This window comes from Tursiops truncatus, chromosome 15, assembly GCF_011762595.2.
Source record: "Tursiops truncatus isolate mTurTru1 chromosome 15, mTurTru1.mat.Y, whole genome shotgun sequence".
Lineage (NCBI taxonomy): Eukaryota > Metazoa > Chordata > Mammalia > Artiodactyla > Delphinidae > Tursiops > Tursiops truncatus.
In genome coordinates this window covers 71,301,395-71,308,138 of record NC_047048.1, presented here as the reverse complement: position 1 = coordinate 71,308,138, position 6,744 = coordinate 71,301,395, and the positions used below count along the sequence as shown (strand labels likewise).

Below are 6,744 nucleotides of genomic sequence, written 5' to 3'. Positions count from 1 at the left end.
TTGTTTGTTTTGGGTTTTTTGAGAAAGACATGTTTTATCCTAGAAGTACCTAGAGTGGGGACATTATATATTCATTTTGTTTTCAAGTATTAAATCCTTTTTTTATGAATTAATTTTTTATTAGAGAATTGTTGATTTACAATGTTGTGTTAGTTTCTGCTGTACAGCAAAGTCAGTTATATCAATACATACACATATATCCACTCTTTATTTTAGATTCTATTCCCATATAGGTCTTTACAGAGTATTGAATAGAGTTCCCTGTGCTATACAGTAGGTTCTTATTAGTTATCTATTTTATATACAGTAGTGTGTATATGTCAGTCCCAACCTCCCAACTTATCCCTCCCCCGCCCTTTCCCCCTTGGTAACCGTAAGTTGTTTCCTACATCTGTGACTCAATTTCTGTTTTGTAAATAAGTTTGTTTGTACCCTTTTCTTAGATTCCACATATAAGCGATATCATATGATATTTGTCTTTGTCTGACTTACTTCACTCAGTATGACAATCTCCAGGTCCATCCATGTTGCTGCAAATGGCATTATTTTGTTCAAGTATTAAATCTTGAAGATAAATCATCACTTTCCATATTCAGCACTACCAGTCCCATTTTTACTTCCTCTTCTAGGTAGGAGGGCATCGTCCTGCATTTGGTGTGTATTCTTTGGTATATACCCATAACCAGCTTGGTATTTTATGTGTAATTTTAAAACATATATGAATACTTCATACGACACATTTATATCACCAGTCTGATTTTCCCAATAAGTTTTCTGTGATATTTCTCCATGTTGATTCATATAAATTTATTTTTATTTTTCTATAGCATAGCAAGCGTATCGAAGTATGAAAATTTAACCATTTCACAAATGAGAGCCATCTTGACTGGTCTCGATCTCTGACTCTTTGGAACAATCTTATACTAAACATCCTAATACATGTGTTAGGTTCCCATTGGCAGGTATTTTGTCTCTCCTATGTCTCTGGAAAGATAATTGCTAAATGATATCTTATGTGAATTTTCAGTTTTATTAGGCATAACCAAATCACTCTTCTAAGTGGTTGTACCCATTTACACTTCCATCAGCAAACTATTAAGAGCCTCTGAGTGTTTATATTGTAGACTTTTAATTCTTGCCATTCTGACCGATGAAAAATGGTGTTCGGTTGTTTTAACTGGCTTTTTCCTTGTAACTAGTGAGGATGAAGCTCTTTATATGTCTATATACCATCTGTTACAATAATAGTCTCTTATTTGATCGTCCATTCTATTCATAGTTCATTTATCCTAAGAGGTAGGTTGTTTTCTTACTTATTTGCAAAAATTCTTCACATAGTTTTCATTCTGTTTATTTGTCTGTGATAATCATTCCAAATATTTACCTCTAAGCTATCATTTATCTTTCAACTCTTGTGTTTGTCAGTTTTGATACTGATGTCATCAAATTCAACCATTTTCTTAACTCCTTGTGCCTTGCTTACCCTGAGGTAAGTCTAGCATTTATTGAACCCCTAGTATGTGACAATCACTGAGCTATTCCTTTCACATGTTATCACCTCTAATCCTCATAACTTTATGAAATTGGCATTGTTGTTACCGTTTCCATGTTATAGATGACAAAACTAAGGCTCAGTGGAACAAAGTCATTGCCCAAAATTACATAGCCAGTAATCTATGGATGCAGGATTTAAACCCATATCTGCTTAGATCCAAAACACTTTCTTTTTTCTACTTTATAGGTTTTGGGAGAAATCCCACACATGCAGATATTTTATTCTTCATCTCACACCTCATATCCTAGACCAGACACAATGAGTCAAGGAAGACAGAAACGCAGAGAAAACCTGGTACATTTATTTATTTACTAATCAGCAGACATCTCCTGTCGCGTGCCAAGCTTCACGTTGGATGCTGGGGATACATAGATAAAACAGGCCAAATCTTGGCCCCCAAGGAGGTATTGGTCACAGAACCACATCTTCACCAAGGTGCTCTCATTTTTTCCAAGCTTGGCGGAAAAAGGTAATCCCCAAATCACACAGACCAGGAAGTGCTAATTGTATGCAAATGGCGCTGGCACATTTAACTCTGTGGAAAGAAAATAAAGCGGATCCTCAGCACAGGAACAATTTAAGCGACCCTTATATCCTTCCTACCAAGAGGGTCCTTCTGCCACCAGGCCCTAAGTCCTTTGGGATACGTAAAGAGAGAGAATGGTGCTGGAATTGTCGAAACAGTGCCAGTCTTTGATCTAGGAATCAAGAAAAGAATCCAGGCTTTTCACTGGCTCTCTGCTGCAGTCTCCCCTCTGGTAAAATCAGGGCATTGGGCCAGATCTACATCTATGCATCTTATTAGACTTCCCTTTGGTTCCAGATAACCCAGCCAATCGAAGCCATAACCATAGCAACACTCTCTCAATGCACACAGCACTTTAAGTCTTAAAAAGCACTTTTACATTTAGTATCTCAGTAGATATAATTGTGTCCATTTTACAGATGGGGAAACTGAGGCTAAGAAAGATACAGTCAGTTGCTCATAGGCACACAGTCAGTCAGAGGCAGAGATGATATTAAAAGATAGAACCTTTGCCCCTTGTAACATGCTCCTTCCTCCTGGCTTATTCCAAGAAGCCTTCCTTCCCAAGACCCAGCATTACCTGTCACAGGTGCCCCCTGGCACTTCTTGTCTAAGGAACTCTAAGGGGTGAAGGGTGTTGAAGGGCAGAGGATCTGCTTGGGGGAGGGGGCAGTATTGGGAGACCTCAAACATCCTCCTTCACATGCAAGGGCACCAGGAGGTTGAGACCATATTAGGATACAGGGGGGTGTGGCTCTTGCCAGTCTTCTCCTTATCTTTAACCGGCTGTACACATGAATTCCCACACACCCCCCTGCAACACTGGAGACCCTTCGGGCAGTGGCTGTCATTCAGGCAGTTGTTTATGAGGGTTGGGTCTCTTACACTGGCCAGTAACCACTGGACACTTCCCAGGAGTGAACTTAACTGGTAAAAACAAAGTCACAACTCAGAGGCTTCACCCCTTAGCACATCACCCAAACTCCCAACCCCATCTCCACCCTGTGCATGGAAATCAGTTCTTCCCCAACCTCAGGACCAAAACTGAGGCCGGTGTATGTCCTAAAGGAGACTCCTTCCCACCAAGGGGACCCTAACCAGTGTTGTATGTGTCTGACAGACAGACTGATTCATTAACTGATTGGCCAGCTGGCTGACTGGCTCACGAATTGACCCACTGCCTACCTGAGCATACAGAGCTGGGGGTGGAGGATCCCTGGCTCTATCCCAGCCTCCATCCCAGTTCAGAGGAGCACTCTCTACTTCCTCAGGATGCGTGTCCTCAAGCTCAAATCTCCGTGGTCCCCATTTCCAAGACTCTACTTTCTCACCTGAGTCTTCCGCGAATACAGGATCCATGCATTCGCGGCCACAACCGTTGGAGCAGCATTTTTGCCTTCGTGGACACTGCCAGTCATTCCAGCATTCAGAGGGTTCATGGCCAATGCACTTCCTAGGGCGTAGGAAGGGGCAGGCTCCAGGTTTACATCTTTCTGAAAGGTAAGAACAAAGGAGGAAGAAGAAGCTGATGCTGGGTCATGACCACAATCCTGGAGAAGGAATCAGCTTCCCAGGAGAGGAGAGAAAACCTAACCCAGGTGGCTGACCCCAAAGGAATAAAGGGAACTGTTAGGATTCTAGTTTCAAGGCAGGTGTGGGGCAGTGCCTAGCTCAGCCAACCACTCAGCCAGGAGGGAGTCAATGGCACAAGAAAGAAGGTATAGATGGTGGTGTGTTACTAGATGTTTTAAGAGGGAGACTTTGTAGAGTTTGCCAATTTGCGTGGTGTAAATATTCCCATCATGGCTAATTTCAAGCTACCAATGTGACATCAACTAGCTCGCAAAAGTCTTGAAGATTTTACAATCAGCCATTGCAAGTCAGTATAGGCCAGGTCCAGTAAGTGCTAACTAGAGCTCATGGTCAGGTATCCCTTGCCCGGGTTTGCCTGGGAGGAAGGCAGCACAGGACAGTGATTCCAGGAGAGGCCACTCATCAGAGATTAAATAAAAGAGAACAGATCTACTGGCAAGGAGATAGAGAAAGAGAGAATGACTGTTAAAATAAGAAACATTAAGAGAAAAAGAGACCAATTTGGAAAATTAAAAAAGATAGTGACCAAAATCATGTGACAGAGAAAAAGAGAGATAAAAAAAAACAAACAAAACAGTAAAGAAGGAGCTATAGAGAAAGAAAAATAAGAAATACAGGGGCTGGGGTAAACAGGTCCATCTGGTGAAAGGTAAATTTCTGGATGTGCAGGAACTCCCTAAGTTGAAGTCCTCAGAGAGATGCTTGAAATTAGGGGCCATAGGCCCGACCATTGGAATGGTGACTTCAAGGTCAGCCCCCAGGCTACAAGGAAGAGGCTATTCCCACTCTGAGCTATCACTGACTCAGGCACCTGCGTATGGCCTGAGAGAGTCCAACTCACCTTGGAAACCACCTTCCACAACCCAGGGCGTCAGGAATCCAAAGGCAAATATCACCAGGAAGACGGTAAGGCTGCTAGGCTTCATCCTGAGGGCAGGTGGAGCTGTGGTAGCCAGTGCTGGCTTCACCCTTTATACCCGCTCCTACGAGTGTGGTCCTGCCAGAACTGCCCTGAGCCCTCCCAGCTGCTATTTCATAAGCCCAACATTCAGGTGAGGACAGGGACCACGTCATCCCGAGTGTTGCTGGCTGTTTCTGCCCTTAGGCAAGAGTGTGAGGCCTAGGAAGGGAAATGTAGGACTTGGAGGGGGAGGTGTCACCAGGCTGGTCAGGAAGCCATTCAGGAACAAGCTAGAGGACCACCCACCTTTAGGGTGGAATAGGGGAGGGGACAAAGAGGGCAGAACAGGGCATTACAAAGGAGCTTCTTAGGGGCTTCCCTGGTGGCACAGTGGTTAAGAATCTGCCTGCCAATGCAGGGAACATGGGTTCGAGCCCTGGGCTGGGAAGATCCCACATGCTGCGGAGCAACTAAGCCCTTGCACCACACGCCTAGAGCCCATGCTCTGCAACAAGAGAAGCCACCACAATGAGAAGCCCAAGCACTGCAATGAAGAGTAGCCCCCCACAACTAGAGAAAGCCCACGCAGCAACGAAGACCCAACGCAGCCAAAAATAAGGTAAATAAATAAAAAAAAAAAAAAAAAGGAGCTTCTTAGAAACCTGAAGCAATCAGCTAGCTGGGATGTCTCTAAGTGCCCTGACTTTCCCACACTCTGGGACTCTTGGGCGTTGCCACATTTGTTGCAATGAAGACCTAACGCAGCCAAAAATTAATAAATTAATTTAAAAAAAAAAAAGGAGCTTCTTAGAAGCCTGAAGCAATCGGCTAGCTGGGACGTCTCTAAGTGCCCTGACTTTCCCACACTCTGGGACTCTTGGGCGTTGCCACATTTGTTGCCAGATTACCCAGCGTCACTCTCTTCCCTGAATGGCAGGTGACATTTTCTCTTGCTTTCTCCTGACTTGTTTCGATGTAATACCTGCAGTGCCAGCCACACAGAGAGTCCTTGCTGAATGACAGGTGAAGAGGAGACAGCAAGCAAAAACTCTTTGGACCTCAGCCTTCCCAGCTGTGAAGTAGGAATAATAGTAACTGACTAGATCACAGAGGGGGACTTGAGTTGAAAAGGGTGGAAGGACATTGAAGGGTGAACACACTACCCCTTAGCACTGTGGTTGGAAGTGAAATTAATGTGAAGCCAATCACATTTAAGCCACATTTCCTGAGATAAACCAACAGGGCTCTTCTCAGCAGTCAGCTGAATAGCAAGTTAAAAAAGGAGTGTTAGGGCTTCATTGGTGGTGCAGTGGTTGAGAGTTCGCCTGCCGATGCAGGGGACGAGGGTTCGTGCCCCTGTCCAGAAGATCCCACGTGCCGCGGAGCGGCTGGGTCCATGAGCCATGGCCGCTGAGCCTGCGCGTCCGGAGCCTGTGCTCCGCAACGGGAGAGGCCGCAGCAGTGAGAGGCCCGCGTACCGCAAAAAAAAAAAAGGAGTTTAGTTAACATGCTCAAAAAATTCTCCCACACCCTAGAATTACCCCCACTGCTTTTTCATGATTATAGTGGACATTTATTGGACATTGGCTACATGGCGAGAAATTCATATGGGACAATTCTGAACAGCAAAAGAAAGCCTATTAAGATGAAACCAAGGAAAAAATGCATGAAATACAGAAAATAGAACGTAGGAGCAGAAAAGAAGAGCGCCCCCATGATGATGGTGACAGAAAATAACAGCATGACAGTTGAGTGCCAGAAATACAGACAGAACAAACTAGAGGTTACCAGTGGACAGAAGGGAGGGGGGAGGGGCAATATAGGGGGAGGGGACTAAGAGGTACAAACTATTATGCATAAAATAAGCTACAAGGATATACTGTACAACCTGGGGAATAGAGCCAATATTTTACAATAACTGTAAATGAAGTATAAACCTTAAAAATTGTGAACCACTATATTATACACCTGTAAATTATATAATATTGTACATCAACGCTACTTCAACAACAAAAAATTTTTTTAAAGAAATTTAAGGAGAAAAAATAAAAGCATTACAAATTTGCTATTTAAAAAAGGAAAAAAAGGGACTTTCCTGGTGGTGCAGTTGTTGAGAGTCCGCCTGCCAATGCAGGGGACACGGGTTCGAGCCCTGGTCCGGGAGGATCC

General features: G+C 43.8%; 1 long non-coding RNA gene across 1 annotated transcript; it reads right to left on the bottom strand.

Moving 5' to 3' along the window:
- Window positions 1–1,836: 1,836 nt before the first annotated feature.
- Window positions 1,837–4,674, bottom strand: LOC101327741 (uncharacterized). Its single transcript, XR_012326361.1, has 3 exons — window positions 4,516–4,674; window positions 3,413–3,574; window positions 1,837–2,090 (listed from the first exon to the last, which is right to left on the bottom strand). It is a non-coding gene; the product is annotated as an uncharacterized lncRNA (long non-coding RNA).
- Between the last annotated feature and the right edge of the window lie 2,070 nt (window positions 4,675–6,744).